Source organism: Phyllobates terribilis, unplaced genomic scaffold (assembly GCF_046119375.1).
Source record: "Phyllobates terribilis strain yellow unplaced genomic scaffold, ASM4611937v1 Scaffold_2__4_contigs__length_985480577, whole genome shotgun sequence".
Lineage (NCBI taxonomy): Eukaryota > Metazoa > Chordata > Amphibia > Anura > Dendrobatidae > Phyllobates > Phyllobates terribilis.
In genome coordinates this window covers 878,963,656-878,983,974 of record NW_027362762.1, presented here as the reverse complement: position 1 = coordinate 878,983,974, position 20,319 = coordinate 878,963,656, and the positions used below count along the sequence as shown (strand labels likewise).

General features: G+C 39.8%; 1 protein-coding gene across 3 annotated transcripts in view; it reads right to left on the bottom strand.

Moving 5' to 3' along the window:
- The window catches only part of COL8A1 (collagen type VIII alpha 1 chain), a 155,266-nt gene extending 135,959 nt beyond the window's left edge, over positions 1–19,307 (bottom strand). For all 3 annotated transcript variants that reach the window (XM_073668117.1, XM_073668114.1, XM_073668122.1), the window contains exon 1: positions 18,972–19,307. The gene's annotated coding sequence lies outside the window, so the exon portion shown is untranslated. The remainder of the gene's footprint in view (positions 1–18,971) is intronic.
- Positions 19,308–20,319: the final 1,012 nt, after the last annotated feature.

Genomic DNA, 20,319 nt, shown 5'->3' with positions numbered 1-20,319 from the left:
TGGAATAACTTTACAGCAGACCACTAAGATTGACTGAGCACGTTGCAGGACTGAAGCTGGAGAAGAAAAGCCTGTTCTGTTCAATTATCAAAGAAGTATTTTTTTTGCATTTGGTGTGAACATAGCCTTACTTAAAGGGAAGCTATCATCAGAAAATCACCTACTGTTTAAATCACATTTTTTTATATGTATTTTTACAAAAATTTATGGGAATGTTTTTATTTTTTCAGATTGCGATCTTTATAAAAAAAAAATTTGTAATATTGAAATGTTTAAACTAGCCACTGGAGATATTTTTAGACTCATACTTCCTGTAATTTCAGGAAGAGTTTAAAATATCTTCCTTATCAGCAGAGGCAGGGCTAAAATAACAAGGAACGCCTCTATACACCTCTGATTACAGGATCCACCAATCACAATAAGCAATAGCTGACCATTGTAGCTATGTACATGTGCTGTTTCCTGAAACAACAGGAAGTTAGAGTCTAAAAAAGCCACAGTAGCCAGTGCGAAAATTGCAAGATTTTTATTTTTGTATTTTTAATACAGATTGTGATATGTAAGAAAAATAAATAAAATTGACAATTTTTTTTTTTAATACATCTAACACAAAAACCTGATTTAAACAATAAGTTATTTTTTAATGATAGATTTGCTTTAAAGGGTTTACATTAGCTAGCTCTATTAGATTTTACAGGCTTCTGATTTTTAACAGCAGGGCTTTACCAATGCAGCAGTTAAAAAAAACGCAGCATATGCTTAGGCATTGATTTTAATTATCACATGCCCCCATTGATCTTACAACGGAGTCATCTGTTTTATTTTTGCTTTTCATGTTTCATTCTAGTGATTGCTCTCTGGTAAAAATGTAAGTGCATCAAATCTGAAAACATGAAGAAGTAAAGTGACACTTCATTACAATCCAGGATAAAGCAAGGTACTAAGCTGATAAATAGGCAGAAATAAAAAGACTACATGACCTTTTTTAAGTTATCTCTACTATATTTTACTGTGGCGAATAATATCTCAAGGAACATGGAGCATTCCATATTTGAATATATAACCTTATGTTACCCATCCAGAACAGATTTAATAAAGATCAGGGATGAGTTTAACTTTACTCAGGTTAAATCCTTCAAATATACTTCAGAAATGATTCATATCTCCAAATATGAGTGCAAGTCTTGTGCTAAAGAAACTGGGAAAAAAAACAGGAAAAAATGGGCAGTGCTTTCTTATCTACCCATCTTTCCCAGACAGGTTATAATAAATGTTAAGTCGGATCTTATCTCTTATTTAGTTTATTTGATATTTGATTACAGAGGTTGTCCAGGACTTGAACAATGATGGCGTATCTTTAGGATAGATCATCAATGTCTGATCGGTGGGTGTTCGACACCCGGCACCCCCGCTGATCAGCTGTTCCCAGTGTCAGCGGCAGACAGAACTGCTCAGTTACAGAGCTCCACAGCTCCATCGATAGTATAGTGGCCGCGGTCCAGTAGTTTGCATCCGCCGTCTATTCTAATCAATTGGGTGCGGATCTGAGATACCCGACCATGGCCACTATACAGTCCATGGAGCTGCACTATGCAGGTCTGTAAATGAGCAGCTCTGGTTGCCGCCATCACCGGGAATAGCGGATTGGCCAGGGTGCCGGATGTCGCACCCTCACCAATCAGACTTTGATGACCTATCTAAGGATAGGCCATCAATGTCAAAGTTCTGGACAACCCCTATAAATACATAGAGAGGTAGGTCACTAGTGTTGGGTCCATCCAATAATGCCACCTTGTTCCTGGGGTATGGATTGCTTAAACATTTTTTGATTAAAAGAAATATTACCTAAATATAGCATATTTTTTTACATGTATAGAATAATGGAATTCATATATTCATTATTTGCAGAGTGATGCTTAGGGTTTGCATAATGCTAGTCTACATATCCTACATACCATAAGGCTATGTGCCCATGATCCATAATAGCGTTTTTGACGCAGCTCACCCACACAGCGTCCAAAATGCTGCGTTATACATTAGAAGCACAGTGGATGGATTTATAGAAATCCCATGACCACTGTGGTTCTATTTGATGCTGCGTAAACTCACCGGCAGCGCGGCTTTATGAGCCGCAGCATGACAATTTATGTTGCGGGGACGCTAGTCTCTGCAACAAAAATCTCCACAATAGAACGTATTGGGTGCGGTAACTCCACATTCCTCAATGAACACATGTAGATTTACCTGCATGATGGGACGCAGCGTTTTGGACGCAGCGAAAATACTCTGCATCCAAAGCGCTGCTTTAGCCTGATCGTGGGCATATAGCCTAGATCCTAATAGTTTACTCCCTTTAATAACCAAAGTAGAGAGTTGGAGAGCTTAGACTGACCCACCTATTCATGCCATCTGGGTGACCGCCATGTTGTACATCTAAAGTCAATTACTAAATTTGGAATTATATCAGTAGCTAGTGAAAACTTGACTTCTAACATGAAGTTCTTTTACATTGAAGTCCTCCAGTCTGTTATTTTACCCTTACATTCAAGCACAGCAAGGCAAGTCATGTCATATAAGGTAGACCGCAACCAATGGATTGACTACATTTATCTGTCCAAAATGTATCCATTATTTAGTGTATCCATATTAATGAAAATGTCTGTAATTATGTACAATACAATTTTTTTTAAAAAAGGATTCTGAATATTGCTCTCAGATTAACCTCCTCAACAATATGGGTCCAAAAGTTCAGAGTAAAGTCATGACTGTTAGAACCTTGCTCTTAGTTTTTTTTCCTTTGCTGGTCATATGACCTTGTTGGCCTATTTAATCCTGCTCCGCCCTTCTGGCTTTGCTGGACTTCATTGTATATCTACTTTCTAGCTAGCCTGTGCTCTGTGTCTTGCTCTGTTAGTTTGCTTGGTCTATTGACCTCTATGTTCTATATATTTTGTTTGTTCGTCTGTCTGCTACTATTTCTGTTAGGAGGTGTCCCATATTCCTCCCAGTCCTTAGTACTTGTAGGGATTCCTTCCTCACATCTATAGGTCTCCGTACAGACTAGCTTAGGACTTTAGCAGGTCTGATCACAGGATCAGGTTCCCTGTTACATCGTAGGGATTAAGCTGAGTTCTATCGTAGGGACAGATCTCCTCTCTTTCCTTAGCTCTGGTAGCAGAACATAACAGTAAGTCCAGCCAGCAAATTCTCTAAGGAAAGATTTTTCTGTTCCATCATGGTGTCGGTTCAGGATTTGGTTCATCGCCTGCAGGGACTCTCTCTGGAGGTGGCCGAGCTCCGTCAGTACGTGAGTAACTGTCCTGGAGCACATTTCTTGGAGCCTAAGGTATGTTTGCCGGATTTATTTTTTGGTGAACACCGAGAATTTTTTTCATTCAAAAATGCTTGCTTATTGTATTTTCGTTTGAGACCTAAGTCCTCTGGGGATGAATCCCAGCGCGTAGGGTTCATAATGTCACTTTTGCGCAAAGAGCCTCAGGAGTGGGCCTTTTCTTTGCAACCTAGTGATACATGCTTCAGATCAGTGGATAGTTTTTTTTCTGCTTTGGGACTATTATATGATGATCCTGACCGTGTCGCATCAGCTGAGACTGAGTTGAGACGTTTAAAACAAGGATCAGGTAATGTGGAAAAATATTGTACTCATTTCCGTCGTTGGTCTACTCAAACAGGGTGGAACGATTCTGCTCTGAAAAGTCTATTTCTTGCTGGGCTCAGTGAAAGGGTTAAAGACCTGCTAATTGCTTATCCTACACCTGAAGATTTGCAACAGGCTATGCAATTAGCTATACGGGTGGATAGAAGACTGCGTGCAAGGGTTAATGAGAGCAAATCCTCTGCTATGTCAGTTTCTGGTTATGAGAATGTGTGTACTAACAGTGGTGAACCGATGGAGATTGGATCGGTGGCACCTCGCTCTCAAGAAAAAGACCGTCGATTTTTTGAAGGCTTGTGTTTCTATTGCGGAAAATCTGGTCATTTGATTAAAGGCTGTGAGCTTCGTATGAAGAAAGAAAAAAAAATGGTCAGTCATGCCCGTATTGCCTGTTTAAATTCCAAGGGTGTATTTTTAGCTGCTTCCACGATTGCTCAGGAAAAATTAATGGAATTTCGGGTGTTTGTCGATTGTGGGTCTACTCTGAATGTTATTGATGGGGGATTCGTGGAAAGACTCAATTTAAAACCTGAACCTTTATCATCCCCCATTGCTGTGGTTTCTGTGGATGGTTCCCCTTTGAAGAATATTACTCTCAAGGTCTGTGAATTTCCTCTCACTATTAATGGTGTTCACCATGAGAAATTGGATTTGGTAGTGTTGAATAACTTGCCTTCTCCAGTAATATTGGGATTGCCCTGGTTAAAATTTCACAATCCTGTACTGGATTGGTCTACCAGTGAAATTAAATCCTGGAGCCATAAATGTTATGACAAGTGTTGTAATGGGCGTATTGCAGCTTTGGATAGGGGAGAATTGCCTGTTCCTATTCAGGATTTTTGGAGAGTTTTTTCTGAGAAGGAATCGCAGGTTTTGCCTCCCCATAGAGACTATGATTGTTCTATTGAATTTGTCCCTGGAGCGACTCTTCTTAAAAGTCGTTTATTTAACCTTACTATTCCTGAGAGGAAGGCTTTGGAGGAATACATACAGACAAGTTTGGCCGCCGGTCACATTAGGCCCTCTAAGTCTCCTGTGGTGGTTGGATTTTTTTTTGTAAAAAAAAAGGACGGCGGTTTACGTCCTTGTCTGGATTTTCGTGAGATTAACAAAATTACTGTACGCAATCCTTACCCACTGCCATTGATTCCTGATCTGTTTAACCAGTTAATGGGGGCCAAGTGGTTCTCTAAAATTGACCTTAAGGGGGCATACAATCTGTTGCGCATGAAGGAGGGTGACGAATGGAAGACTGCTTTTAACACTCCTGTGGGTCATTTTGAGAATCTGGTTATGCCTTTTGGTCTTACTAATGCTCCTGCATTTTTTCAGAATCTGATTAATGACATCCTTAGACCTTTGATCGGTAAAAATGTGGTTGTGTATTTGGATGACATTTTGATTTATTCGCCGGATCTGGAGTCTCATTGGCGGAGCGTGCGTGAGGTATTACAGTTATTAATGGACAATTCGCTTTTTGCTAAGCTGGAGAAATGTGAGTTCGCTGTACAGAGAATTAGTTTTTTGGGCTACATTATCTCCAGCAAAGGTTTTGAGATGGATCCGGTTAAGGTTCAGGCTGTGCAGGAATGGCCTAGGCCTATTGGTTTGAAATCGATACAGAGGTTTTTGGGTTTCGCCAATTACTATAGAAAATTCATAAAAAAATTTTCTAGTATTGTCAAACCTCTGACTGATCTCACCAGGAAAGGTGCTGATGCGGTTCAATGGTCTTCTGAGGCCATTGAAGCTTTTGTGTATCTCAAGGAGAGGTTCACCTCTGCTCCCATCCTTATGCAGCCTGATGTTACTAGGCCGTTTTTGGTTGAGGTTGATGCTTCCTCTGTGGGGGTTGGCGCAGTATTGTCTCAGGATAACGGGGATGGATTACATCCCTGTGCCTTTTTTTCAAAAAAATTTTCGGAGACTGAACTGAATTACGATATTGGTAATCAGGAATTATTGGCTATTAAACTCGCATTTGAACACTGGCGCCACTTCTTGGAAGGTGCGGAATTTCCCGTTCAGGTTCTTACGGATCATAAAAATCTGATATATCTTGATGCTGCCAAGCGCCTGAATGCCCGTCAGGCTAGGTGGGCACTGTTTTTCTCGCGGTTTAATTTCTCCGTTACTTACATCCCTGGTACTAAGAATGTTAAGGCGGATGCCTTGTCTCGCAGTTTTTCTCCCATAGTCGGTGCTGAGAAAGAGGAGAACATTTTACAAGAAGGTGTTGTGATAGCTGCTTTGGACTCCGTTTAGGAAAATGAGATTCTTAAAGCACAGGAGAATGCCCCTTCTAACACTCCTCATGGGTGGTTGTTTGTGCCTGGGACCTTTAGGAGAGATTTGTTTGTTGAGTGTCACGAATCTCGGTTGGCAGGTCATCCCGGAATCTCTGAGACCAAGAGACTGGTGGGTCGCAGTTTTTGGTGGCCTGGATGGCAGAAGGAAGTCATTAAGTGGGTGCGTCAATGTACTATATGTGCTAGATCTAAGTCCTCACATACTCCTGCTGCGGGGTTGCTTTGTCCTTTGGAGGTTCCCAGTGCTCCTTGGACACATTTGGCTATGGACTTTATAACTGACCTTCCCCCCTCTGAGGGTTTTACTGTCATCTGGGTGGTCGTGGACCGTTTTAGCAAGATGTGTCACTTGGTTCCTTTCGTCAAACTGCCCTGCGCTAAAACTCTTGCTAAGGCCTTTGTCAAGGAAATTGTCAGACTTCATGGCGTTCCTACTGACATTGTTTCTGATAGGGGTCCTCAGTTCGTGGCTCGTTTTTGGCGTGCCTTTTGTGATAGGTTGGGAGTTCATTTGTCGTTCTCGTCCGGATATCATCCTGAATCTAATGGCCAGACAGAAAGGAAAAACCAGGATGTTGAGCAGTTCTTGCGTTGTTTTGTGGCAGACAATCAAGAGGGGTGGTCTGAGTTTCTGCCACTTGCTGAATTTGCTCTGAACAATCATACATCTTCTTCTGCTGGTTGTTCGCCTTTTTTTTGTTGTTCTGGGAGACATCCGTCGTTTGGGTCGTTCTCCAAGTTGGGATCTGCCGTGCCTGAGGAGGAGAATTTTTCCGGTGATTTGGAGAGAGTTTGGACGGATGTGCGTGGTAATCTTCAGGAGGCCAACAGAAAATCTAAAGACTACTTTGATAGGAAACGACAGGAGGTTTTGTTCGCTGTTGGTGACATGGTTTGGTTGTCCTCTAGGAATCTGCGGTTGAGGATTCCTTCAAAGAAATTGGGTCCCAAGTTTGTAGGGCCCTTTAAGGTGCTTCAGGTTGTCAACCAATCTGCTGTTAGGTTGGAGGTTCCTACCTCCTGGAGAATTAATCCGGTATTTCATGTCTCTCTGTTGAAAAAAGCTGTTGTATCGGATTGTGACGCCTCTGCCTCTGTTCCTCCGGTGGTGGAGGACGGGGAATATGAAATTTCTCGCATCCTTAACTCTAGACGGTATAGAGGTAGTTTGCAGTATCTTGTGGCCTGGAAAGGTTTCGGTCCCGAGGATAACTCTTGGGTGAGGTCGGATGATGTTTCCGCGTCCAGACTTATCAGAGTGTTTCACAGGAGATTTCCTGATAAGCCTGGTCCTAGGGGATCCGGAGGATCCTCTTAGAAGGGGGGGTACTGTTAGAACCTTGCTCTTAGTTTTTTTTCCTTTGCTGGTCATATGACCTTGTTGGCCTATTTAATCCTGCTCCGCCCTTCTGGCTTTGCTGGACTTCATTGTATATCTACTTTCTAGCTAGCCTGTGCTCTGTGTCTTGCTCTGTTAGTTTGCTTGGTCTATTGACCTCTATGTTCTATATATTTTGTTTGTTCGTCTGTCTGCTACTATTTCTGTTAGGAGGTGTCCCATATTCCTCCCAGTCCTTAGTACTTGTAGGGATTCCTTCCTCACATCTATAGGTCTCCGTACAGACTAGCTTAGGACTTTAGCAGGTCTGATCGCAGGATCAGGTTCCCTGTTACATCATAGGGATTAAGCTGAGTTCTATCGTAGGGACAGATCTCCTCTCTTTCCTTAGCTCTGGTAGCAGAACATAACAATGACAGAATGGCTCCTTTAACAACATGTGAGAGTATCCAGTCTATAATTTTATATCTTACCTAATGGAGGATCTGTTGCCTGATTTAATAATACAAAATTCATCTTTTATAAAGGTTTTCTTGCTTAAAGTTCTATATAGATGCATTAAGTGCTTGTTTTAATATCAGGATTATACAGTCAATCAGCCACGGATTTTCAAAGTAAGCACACAAGGTTTGAGAAAGGCTCCAAATAGAGCTAAAGCGTAACTTTTATGGGATAATAAAGGATCATTTTTCCTTTTTTACCCATTGGATGTGCCGCCTAATTTTAGTTCTGGATATTTGTGGATAGAATACTGAGCTGGAAACTCTTGGAGGATTTGTCCACCTGCAGGCTCTGCAGCCTCTTCTTAAGATTATATATTAAAAAATAGATATTTTGCAATTTTCACACTAAGCTAAAATAAAACTCATCCTTTTGGTTCTATACAGCAGGCACATGGCCATTGGCAGCAATAGACAGATTCTCACTATTGCCTTCTATATAAGTATTTTCTGGGCATGCTTTGATCTGAGCAAAAGTGCAGGGTGGGGGAGGAGGTGACCTGTGTCATCACCTATAGTTAAATTGGTATTCTGTAGATTGGAAGTTATCTTCTATTCATTGGGTAGGGGATAACTACATGATCACGGGCGGTATGATGCTAGGACCCCATCGATCCTGAATATTGGGCTCGGTAGAACCCCATGTGAATGTAGCAGTGGTCAATCATGGACAATGCAGCTCCATTCATTCTTAATTGCACTTCCAAAGACAGTGTGCATGATTGACAATTGTTTAATTCTCACAGGGCTCTTCAGAGTCCCAGTTCTTGGGATTGGTGAGGGTCCCAGTGGTCGGACCCCGAGCGATCAAAAAGGTTATCCTCTTTCCCATGGATAGGGAATAACTTCCAGTCTTGAGAATACACCCTTAACGGTCAATCTTGGATTATCTACTTGATATGTAGGTGTTATCTGTCATTGTAATCCTATTTGTAAGGATAATAAGACTACTGAAAAGTCGTCTGTACAGAACAGAAAGTGTGAGTTTAATAATAGGCCTAGTGGCAGTGTAAAAACTGCAAGATTTCCTTTTTTAATATAGACAGTGTTAAGAAAAATTGAAGCAATAAGAAAAACATAAAAAATTACTGCAAATGCATATTAACGGGGATCTGTCTGCCCAAACTGACAATATAAAGTAAGCACTTCGCCTTGTAGGGGATATAAATTTGGAGCCAATGCATATCTGAGTTGTTTGTCCTTGTTTCCACGTAGAAGGTATGATTTTTTGGCTGCAGTTCTTCCATGAAGACCATTTTTAGCCAGACTTCTATGAATAGTAGATAGGTGTATCTGGATCCCACTGGTTGCTATTGATTCTGAGCTGATGGCACTGCTGGACATTTTCCAATATCAAAGTGAAGTGTGATGTATCTCTCTTCTGCTATACTAAGTTTCCTTCGCTGACCATAGCATCTACTGAAAAGAGCTTGAACATTGCATCTTGAAACCTCTATCTGCTTTGAAATATTTGCCTGGGAGAGACCTTGCTGATGCAGTATAACCACCAAGAAGTCTTGCCATTGTGTATGACTTCTAACATGAATCTGTCTTCCACATCCTCACCTTTATAGCAAAATGTGGCTATTCCTCACCCAGCTTTAAGCCATCTACATAGCAGTTTCTGCTTCAATCAATGTCTGTTTCTACCTAAATATGAAAATGACGAGTTTTATCACCTGTTTCATATATCTACAGTGGTGGCCAAAAGCATTAGCACCCCTGCAATTCTGTCAGGTAATATTCAGTTTCTTCCTGAAAATGATTGCAATCACAAATTCTTTGGTATTATTATCTTCATTTAATTTGCTTGCAAGGAAAAAAACAAAAGAGAATGAAGCAAAAATCAAATCATTGATCATTTCACACAAAACTCCAAAAATGGGCCAGACAAAAGTATTGGCACCCTCAGCCTAATACTTGGTTGCACAACCTTTAGCCAAAATAACTGCGAACAACCGCTTCCGGTAACCATCAATGAGTTTCTTACAATGCTCTGCTGGAATTGTAGACCATTCTTCTTTGGCAAACTGCTCCAGGTCCCTGATATTTGAAGGGTGCCTTCTCCAAACTGCCATTTTGAGATCTCTCCACAGGTGTTCTATGGGATTCAGGTCTGGACTCATTGCTGGCCACCTTAGAAGTCTCCAGTGCTTTCTCTCAAACCATTTTATAGTGCTTTTGGAAGTGTGTTTTGGGTCATTGTCCGGCTGGAAGACCCATGACCTCTGAGGGAGACCCAGCTTTCTCACACTGGGCCCTACATTATGCGCAAAATTTGTTGGTAGTCTTCAGACTTCATAATGCCATGCACACGGTCAAGCAGTCCAGTGCCAGAGGCAGCAAAGCAACCCCAAAACATCAGGGAACCTCCGCCATGTTTGACTGTAGGGATCGTGTTCTTTTCTTTGATTGCCTCTTTTTTTTTTTCCTGTACCCTCTATGTTGATGCTTTTTCCTAAAAAGCTATACTTTTGTCTCATCTGACCAGAGAACATTCTTCCAAAACGTTTTAGGCTTTCTCAGGTAAGTTTTGGCAAACTCCAGCCTGGCTTTTTTATGTCTTGGGGTAAGAAGTGGGGTCTTCCTGGGTATCCTACCATACAGTCCCTTTTCATTCAGACGCCGACGGATAGTACGGGTTGACACTATTGTACCCTCGGACTGCAGGGCAGCTTGAACTTGTTTGGATGTTAGTCGAGGTTCCTTATCCACCAACCGCACAATCTTGCGTTGAAATCTCTCGTCAATTTTTCTTTTCCGTCCACATCTAGGGAGGTTAGCCACAGTGCCATGGGCTTTAAACTTCTTGATGACACTGTGCACGGAAGACACAGGAACATTCAGGTTTTTGGAGATGGACTTGTAGCCTTGAGATTGCTCGTGCTTCCTCACAATTTGGTTTCTCAAGTCCTCAGACAGTTCTTTGGTCTTCTTTCTTTTCTCCATGCTCAATGTGGTACACACAAGGACACAGGACAGAGGCTGAGTCAACTTTAATCCATGTTAACTGGCTGCAAGTGTTATTTAGTTATTGCAACACCTATTAAGTGCCACAGGTAAGTTACAGGTGCTGTTATTTACACGAATTAGAGAAGCATCACATGATTTTTCAAACAGTGCCAATACTTTTGTCCACCCCCTTTTTTAGGTTTGGTGTGGAGTTGTATCCAATTTGGCTTTAGGACAATTCTTTTTGTGTTTTTTCATTGAAGATAAATTAAATGAAGATAATAATATCAAAGAATTTGTGATTGCAATCATTTTCAGGAAGAAACTGAGTATTATCTGACAGAATTGCAGGGGTGCCAATACTTTTGGCCACCACTGTATCTGTTTTTTCACACACCTGACTTATCCTACAAAATCTCTGACTAAGTGTATCTAAAAGAATTGGTACTGTTTTGAAGGCAAAGGTTGATCACACTAAATATCATTTCATTTAGATTTCTCTTTTGTTCATTCACTTTGCTTTTTGCCAATAAATAAAAATAAACTAACATTTCCATTTTTAATATAATTTTACTTTGCAGCATTATTTTCCACACTTGCCTAAAATTTTTGCACAGTATTGTATTTTGAAAAAAAAAACAAAAAAACTAATAGTAGAAAAAGAGCAAAATTAATCCCCCTTAAATTTTTAAATTGAAATTCAGATTCATCTGAATCCGAATTTCTGGCAATTTGCATTGAGCAAGTCCAGAGAGCTGGAAAGGTGATTAAAACCCCTTTTTTTAACTCACCTCTGTCCGCCACCCCCCATAGTTGTCCACCACTGCTGGACGTCATATCGTATCTTTGATTTTCCTTCTGGCCGGCTCTTCCATTCTTTAGGCCCCTTGCTATAACATGAAGAGCGATGCTTGTCAATGACATGCATTGCACCCGCACAAAAAGAAAAGTATTGGGGGTGTTGGGCAAGGTACGGGGTGGGCCAAAGTAAAGTGAGTAATTTTTTAACTCCTTCAAGGCTTATTAAATTCAAAAGAAATGTTTTCTTTGTGAATCGAATCCTCCCCCCAACACCTTCACTACCCTGAATTGAGAAAATCTACCCAAATTGAATTTGGGGAGGTTCGCTCACCTCTTCATAAGTGTTCATAGGTGGACATTTTCTTTTAAAAAATGTTTTAGAAAAATGACTTGATAAGTATCATATATTAAACTGAATATGGAAGAATGCAAATAACAGGTATATTCCATCAGTGTATTAATGCATAAATAGTTTATGAAAGCAACATTACTGGGGAACAACAATTACATAATGTTGTAAAATTAATTCTGAAAAGCTAGCACTACCATGGCAGCAATTAAAGAGCCACATCTTTAATGTCTTGAATATTTCTTTTCTGCCTTGAAGTCTCTAAGAGCAGGAAACCATAACAGTTTGACGCAATTTAAGAAAGGTGCAGAAGCTTTTAACACGACTGGAATAAAAGTGAAAATCTTCACAGAACGATCACAACGTGCCTAACTTCTATAGAGGCGCAAAAAAGTGATGTCCTGCAATAAGCTGTGGATTTTTGGCTAAAATGGCTTAAACAGGAGTTGAATTTACTATAGTGTACAGTATCAAAAATGTGCTATTGTTGGCAAAGGGGCAGGGTTTTGATGCCATTAGCAGACATATTTTAGGCAGGCTGTAATACCGCAATCTAACAAGAAGCAGTGAATGTTTCCAAAGTGAGAAGGAGTGGAAGATGGATCTTTACTGGAACATTAATAGAAAAAAAAAAGTTACATAGCGTCAAGACTTGCTACATGGCCCTAAAACAATAGATTTAAATACAAGTTATTTCAATCTAACGTTAACAAAGAAAGCCACAAATGCAAGAAGAGCCAAAATTCCTAGACTTGAAGTGAACAGAGTTAGTTTACACACAACTCTGGGGGTACTGGTTCTTCTTTAAAAGAATTGACTGGTGTATGGAGACTTTACAGGAAAAGCACCACTTGGACAAATAATCAAATTAGTTCTCCTCCAGGAGAAAGAAAACTCCAATTAGCCAAACCAGACACCCATCTGCAGACAGCTGGGTAAAAGGTCTTACCCTTCATCAGCACTGGTCATAGCTAGAACAGAGCTGTTACTAGGGTTTATCAACTAGGAAAGGATTGCTGCCCCTAGCTTTGTATCCCTATTTCTTTAGCCACAGCAAAGGGCCTTGTTGGACCCCTAACTGAATCAATCAACCCTTACCTTTGTGCGAATTAGGGTAACCAGTTAAAGACCAGATCATTTTCATCCTTCATGACCAGTGACATTTCTGTTTCTTTTTATACATAAGAGCTCTAAAATCTTCTCTTTTTGCCTCTTTTTTGTGATACACGGAGCATAATTTTGAAGTCATTTTTACATTTGTCTTTTTTTTGTGGACTCTATCGGGGAAGTGGGGGAGATGTAAAGAAGTTTTGTTTTATAACCACAAAGGATTGCTAACGTATATTTTCAATTGTTTTCCCATTTCTGTAACAATTATTTTTATATATCAGACATTTGTTGTTGTTTTTTTGTTGCATTTCCCTTGCAACTGGGATTGGCTTATTAGTCCCAGTTACAGGGCAAGTTCAGCCTCCCACCTGAACTGTACAGCTTATGTGGGTCTGCAACCATTCCTCCTGGCATCGGGCGATCACATGATTGCCAGAGCGGGAGAAGGAAGTGATGTTTTTGCTTCCAGAACAGTGTACACATTAAACTATCTCTGCCTTCAATATGAGGAGTCCAGCCACAGACATCAATGACAGCCAACTTCCATTTCCTGCAACTGCGGACTCAGTAATGACGTTCAAAAACATTATTGCAGACCACTATGTGGACCTGTCTGACGTCTTAAGTCATTACGTGGTCCGCAAGAACTTAAGGACTCTGATTTCCCATTATACATTTTCACTACATTAATGTCATATACTAGCAAAACTGTCAACAGGCGGCAGATAACATCACAACTACTGGATGACCTCACATGGACACATATGGCACAGCTCCCAACAGAACAAAAATAAGGTAAGGAACACATATTTACACTTTTCTCACATAGTTTTCGTGCATAAACCTATGAAAACATTGAAGATATGATGAGATTGTCCATATGAATGGTTCCTAACAGTGAGTCTTGGACACATACTTGATCAAACTTTACACAATCATTCCATGAACGAAAAGTTCAAGAAACTCTGAAAAGAAGGGGTCATTAATAATGTAGCAAAGCCGGGAAGATAACAACCAGGCCATGTGCCATGGATATTGAGTAACATGGGTGACATCAACACTTTGTTTTACCGAGGGTAGTTTTAAGTCATTAAGCGGTCTGCCAGTAGTTGAGAACTCCAATTTCTCATTATACAATTTCACTACATTAATGCAACATACTAGCAAAACTGTCAGCAGGTGGCAGATCACATCACAGGTACTGGGTGACCACACTTGGACAAATATAACATAAACTCTTCCCAACAAAGTAAAAATTAGGTAAAAAGTGCTTCATTTTCTCTACACCTAGTTATTTTGTCTTTATTTCAATACAGGCTTGTACATAAAGCTATGAGGACAAGGAAGAAATGATGAGATTGTCCATACCAGTGGTTCCTAACACCAAGGTTTTGACACAAATTTGATTAAACTTCACACAATCACTCTATAAATAAAAAGTTCAAGAAACTCTGAAAAGAAGGGGTCCTTAATGATGTGGTAAAGCCAGAGAGATACTGTAACATCCAGGGCATGTGCCTTGGATATTGAGTAACATGGAGGACATCAATCACTGTGCTTTGCCTAGGGTAGTTAGATACCATACAAGAGCTGCCAATTGAACCTTCATCTTGGGTGAAAAAAGCAGGTAATTGAATTATATTGTACAAGTTAAATAAAGAACAATGGCATCAGATGTGCTAAGCCATAAAGAAGAATCTGGTAATAGTAGTAGGAATATAGCGGGAGACCTGCACAGCTGGTGTACATCCGATCAAGGACTCCGAATCAAAGATATTGACAATGTGGTTTATTATCTATGCATTTCAAAGTATTACAACGTCTTCTTCAGGAAAACCGCAGAGAACCACGCTCTGTGGTTCTCCTGAAGGAAAGCTGTAATACTTCAGAACGCGTAGAGTATAAACCGCATTGTCAATATCTTCATCTGATTCTGACGCCTTGATCGGATGTACACCAGCAGCTCAGATCACCGGCTATGTTTCTACTACTACCATTACCACTTTGGATCTATCAACCTGAGGGGCTGCAGCAGCTGGAACCATATTTGATGTCATTTCAGCGTTGTGTCTCACGCTACCATATCAGATGAGCGGAACCACCTCTGATCACCACGTTAATCTGGATAGAACACCCTATTGTGCTTTCTTTGTTCCCTAGTCATTTCCTTACAATGAAGCAAAATCTGGAGAAGAACCCCCACCGACCATGTGCTATTCATACTACTGGTAACTTTCTAGGTGGTGAAGAGGCCTATAAGGTACCAGAACTCTGGTGGACTTCTACCTTTGCACCCCATAAAGCTACTCCTGAAGTATTATGTTTTTTATAGTTTTCTAAAACCTAGAATTACAATAATGTATATAATTATCCAATAATGTATTTGGTATTATTTCAGTGATATTAACAAATGGTGTCTATTTTATTATAACAAAGGCAATTATAAAACTAATACAAAAAATGTTGGTTCGTCATTGGACTAACAGTATTAGAATTCAAGAAAACATCAATAACAGATGGGTTACAGTAGCTGAAGTCTCATTTAACATCCATGAAATCTCAGTATTCGCTAGCACAGATATTGTAAGAAATTTCCGCTGTATTATCCTTTTGTGGGAGACTCTCCATACTACGGTGCCCCAAAGCTAAATGTTGTTATGGTTTTGCTTCAATGTCAGGAGCTGGATATTATATAAATGCTGTGTAGAAATGTAACTTACTAATATAAAGCAGAGATTTGACCCATCTCCGCCAGAACTCCTTCTTAGTGGAAAATATCAACATCAGTATTTATATAAGAACTGAAAGAACAATTTGATAACATCAAAAGTTAAAGTCCCTTTTTTTTCTAGATTCACTTTGATTTGACAATGTGTCAGAAAACACAATATACATAATAGTATAATACATGTCAGAGATGGGATAGAGCTCTTACAAGGAAAAAGTATTAGAGGGGTTATCAGGGACTTTGTTTATTTTTCCATATGGGGCTAAGAACTTATAGGTAGGTAGTTGCTAACTACCTCCTGTTCTGTCTGGTGCCAATCTCTACCAGCTCAGAGCAGTGATGGACCGCTCCTGCCAGTGATCCTGGGTTCAAATCCCACTAAGGATAACATCTGCAGAAGTTTGTATGTCCTTTCCGTGGGTTTCCTTAGCTTTCTCCGGTTTACTCCCATGCTCCAAAGACGTACTGATAGGACATTTAGATTGTGAGCCCCAATGAGGACAGCAATGATAATGTCTGTAAAGCACTGTGGAATATGATGGCACTATATAAGCAAAGCATAATTCTGCGGCTTCTGGTAACCTCATGTCGACAGAGCAGCTTCTTCTCTTCCGCTCCGCTCTGTTGATGGGGCATCACTGCTGATGTCATGTTGATTGACAGCCAGCTCCCGCCATCTACCTAACTGCGGGAAGCCGGCTGTCAATCAGCATAATGTCGGCATTGATGCACTATCAACAGAGCAGCCCGGAAGAGGTAGAGCTACTCTGTTGACGTGAGGTCAAATGAAGCAGCAAAATTGCTGGCAGGAGTGGTTCGTGACCGTTCTGTGCCAACAGAGTTCAGTGCTGGGCAGAAGTTAGCAACTACCTGTGTGTAGGTTCTCAGCCCTGTAGGGAAAAAAAGCAAAGTCTTGGATAACCCTTTAAAAAAACAGAATTAGAAATCAAGGGTTTTTTTAAAAACAATTTTTTTTCATTTCAGGTTCTTATACTTTTTTGTCTTTTTTGGTGTATATTACATGTACTGCCAACGAATAGAGTGCAAAGTTTTTTTAAGAAGCTTTTCTTGTAAAAATACATCAGAAAGAAGGCTTGGTCAACAAGTAAACCGCAATTTCATCAAAATATGACCAGATAAAGAATTTAACCAAACCATATTATATAAATATAGTGTCCTTCGTTGGCTTGTATTTTATTTATTGTCCAGTAAAAATGCCAAGTAATGGGATATGTGCATCCGTAATAAACTTTTGACCAAATGATGAATTCTAAAATTTGATGGCAGTATTAATGTGACAGATCATGTGTTTGGCTGATATATGAACCCTGGAGAAGAGAGTCCCATGTGGGCTGCATCTCTTATTTTCAAGTTAGCAAGCTGAACCTGTGCATAGATGTTGTACAAGGTTTTAGGGAAAAAATGGTTCCTACAATGGATATTTTTTAACCCATCCACAGGATTAATGATAAATATTTGATTCATAGGGCCTCATCTCTGGGACCCCAAACGATCACTAAGACATGGTCCTGACCCCCACTGTTTCTGCCCATTGTACTAATGAGAGCAGTAAAGAATGTTTCCTATAAATCAATATTAAGTCTATGAGACTGATGGAGACAGATGAGTAGAGCGCTTGTCTGTTTCTGTCAGCCCTATAAAACTCAAGGGTGTTCAAAAATAACCATATCCCAGGTGGCTAGGGGTGTGACAGTGTTCACCACCACCAGAAGGGGTCTACATTTCAATCTTTGCAATGAGGTTCCTTCACTTCTTTGTAAGCCTCTGAACGGGTGCTTCTTGAGAAATTCATGTTGACCACAGACCGCCATATTTATGCCTTGAGTGTCATCAGGTGTCTTTAAACCCATCATAAAATTGCCATGGCTGCCATATTACTTTTACTGTCTAATGTAATTTCTATGGTTTCAATACCGTTAAGGGGTAAGTAAAAATCTACCCCTGATGGCCAATCTATCTTCAGGACCATGAAATTAAGTGTATCACCAAGATTCAAGGACAATTACAAGTACAGTTCCATGTGCACCATATACATCATTACAGATGTTACTGATAGAAACTGCACAGAATACATTATAAATGCAGTCACATATGTTTTCAATCCTATATTTTTCTTAAATGACTTAAATATAGCTTTTTAATGATCTAAAGAGAGCTTCCATAAGACCTTTCATAGTCTAGTCACGCAGAACGCTTTTCATTCCTTTAAAGTTTAACATCAACCATTTAATTTTCTATGATCCATCCTAATGGACCATCCAAAATGAATCAAGTGCAGAATGCTCTCCGCTTTGCTAGGTAATCCCAATTAAAGAAATATTAATAACAAATTATACAAAAAAACCCTAAGTAGTTTCAAGTTGAAACTTCTCCGAATGTGCTGGGACTATAATCATCCGCATGTTTTTATTGCCAGGCATTTTAATTGCTGTTTTCAATAGAGAGTAGAGACCATTTCGAAATATTTTTTTCAATATATGTAGAAAGGAGACACTACATACTTCCACTGGACCATACCATTCCGAGACATACATGTATTTACACAAGGCAATGCCGTTATATGGATGTACTATTCCTATGGACAAATCATACAATAATGAGAAGAAATAGACGTCTCGATTTCTACTTCTACATTGGTTTCTTATGACCATCTGTGAAACTAGTTCAACTTCTTCCTAATTTTAATAACCAGGATTTTCCAACAGAAAGTCTTTTCTGCACAACACAGTGCCCTAGTTTTGGAGTATCAGAAGATTAGCAGCCAAAGGGAGTAGAATACCAGTTCTTGAGTTACTGTCCACCTGCTTTCTGTCTATACTGACACATCCCTGCAGAGAAGATGAAGCTTCACACATTGCTGCTTAGGAAGCTCATGTACACCTGCTACCAGTCCCAGCAGTGATAGTTTGTTCCACATCAAAGTGTAATATTTGGAGTCTATTCATTGCACCATCTAAGAATTCCACTAAAGCAATAGTAACAAAAACATATAAGTGTATTATAAAATACCTTCAGCAGAATCCTGAGCTTACGTCACTTGATTAAATGCAACATCAAAAAAATGGGAAAGATTTGGTGATATTTTTGCTGCAAAGTTAAAAAAAAGTTTTTTTGAACTTTTCAAAAACTTTTTCCTATTGAATGAGCAGGTAGATATAAGACAAGGGAAGGATGTCATCATCTTACCTTAGTAAATGCAAGATCCAAGAGAAAGGTATGATGCAGACGTGACAGTGAGGGACTGAGAAAGTGCTCTGATCAGCTGCTGTTAACATTCACTTGGCTTTTATCTGCAGGTGGGAGGAGAGTTCTCCTGTAGTAGGTGGGCTGAGAATGTAGCATTCAGACAAGGCAGGCACACTCACCCAGCAGTCTGTTTACCAGGGAGCAAATGAGAAAGGGAAAAGCAAAGTCATATGGGCTGCAGAAGAAGAAAAAGAATGTGCAAGTGGAAGAAAAGGCATGTAAAAATCATCCATCCCCTGGAACAGCTTGTCATCTCCTAACTCAGCAAATGCTGAAAAGTTCTGTAAAGGGAGGAGAGGAACAGAAGCTACAAAGTACAGTTTTATTTTACTGGGATGTTTGTTTTACAGTTACAATAACTGTAATTACATAAAAAAGGTCCAGTAAAAGAAAAGAAAAAATGCACAGATGACATTGGAAGATTGCACTACAACTATTGTGTCATTTTTATACAGTTCAGTAGTGCAGTCTCTTTCTTGTAACAAGCAGGTACCAGATGCAGTGGAGGAGGGGAACATACTTTCACCCAATCAGTATGTGACTTTCATGCAGGTGCTATTTTGGATTTTTGACTTTTTTCAATATGTGATCTTTGTAAAGAAGGACGACTATGATTGTAATTGAATGTGTCCTTAATGTTAGTTTTCTTTTCTCTTAGGACATTTTCAGCACATATGTCATAGATTCTGAATTGAAGGGCAATGAATATAAATGAGGATTTACTAAACATTTTTGAGGGCTTGCTCATATTTTGAAATGTTTTAGATTAACTCACACTTTCCCTTATAGCTATCAGCATTTCTTGTAAAGATGAACTTAAACATAGGTGAGTATTAAAAAAAATTCTCCCCATAAATAACATTTATCACCAATCTATTGGATAGGAGATAAACATTAGATCAATGGAAATAAGAGCAGTACGACCACGTCCGTGGTCGATGCGGTGGTGCCTGAGCATGCTTGTAGTCTGCTCCATATAAGTTTATGTTTTTGCATTTCCTATAGATTTTTCCATAAAGGTCCAATCAGATGTTGACCATATTAAAGATAAGGAAATATGATAAGCTAAGGCGAATCTAGGATTTTTTGCGAAGGAGAAAAAAATGGTAATCAGCTCACCTTCCATGGAGGACAATTCAGTGTGAAAAACACTTGTATACATGTGAGAGTGTGAACTGTGATAGCAGCAGGAGAGCATTAGGACCCTGTGAGTTTTGCCTGGCTGAGCTCAGAGCAGAGGCAGAGCAGGAGACCCTGTATGTTCTGAGGGTGTCTGCTGTGTGAGATG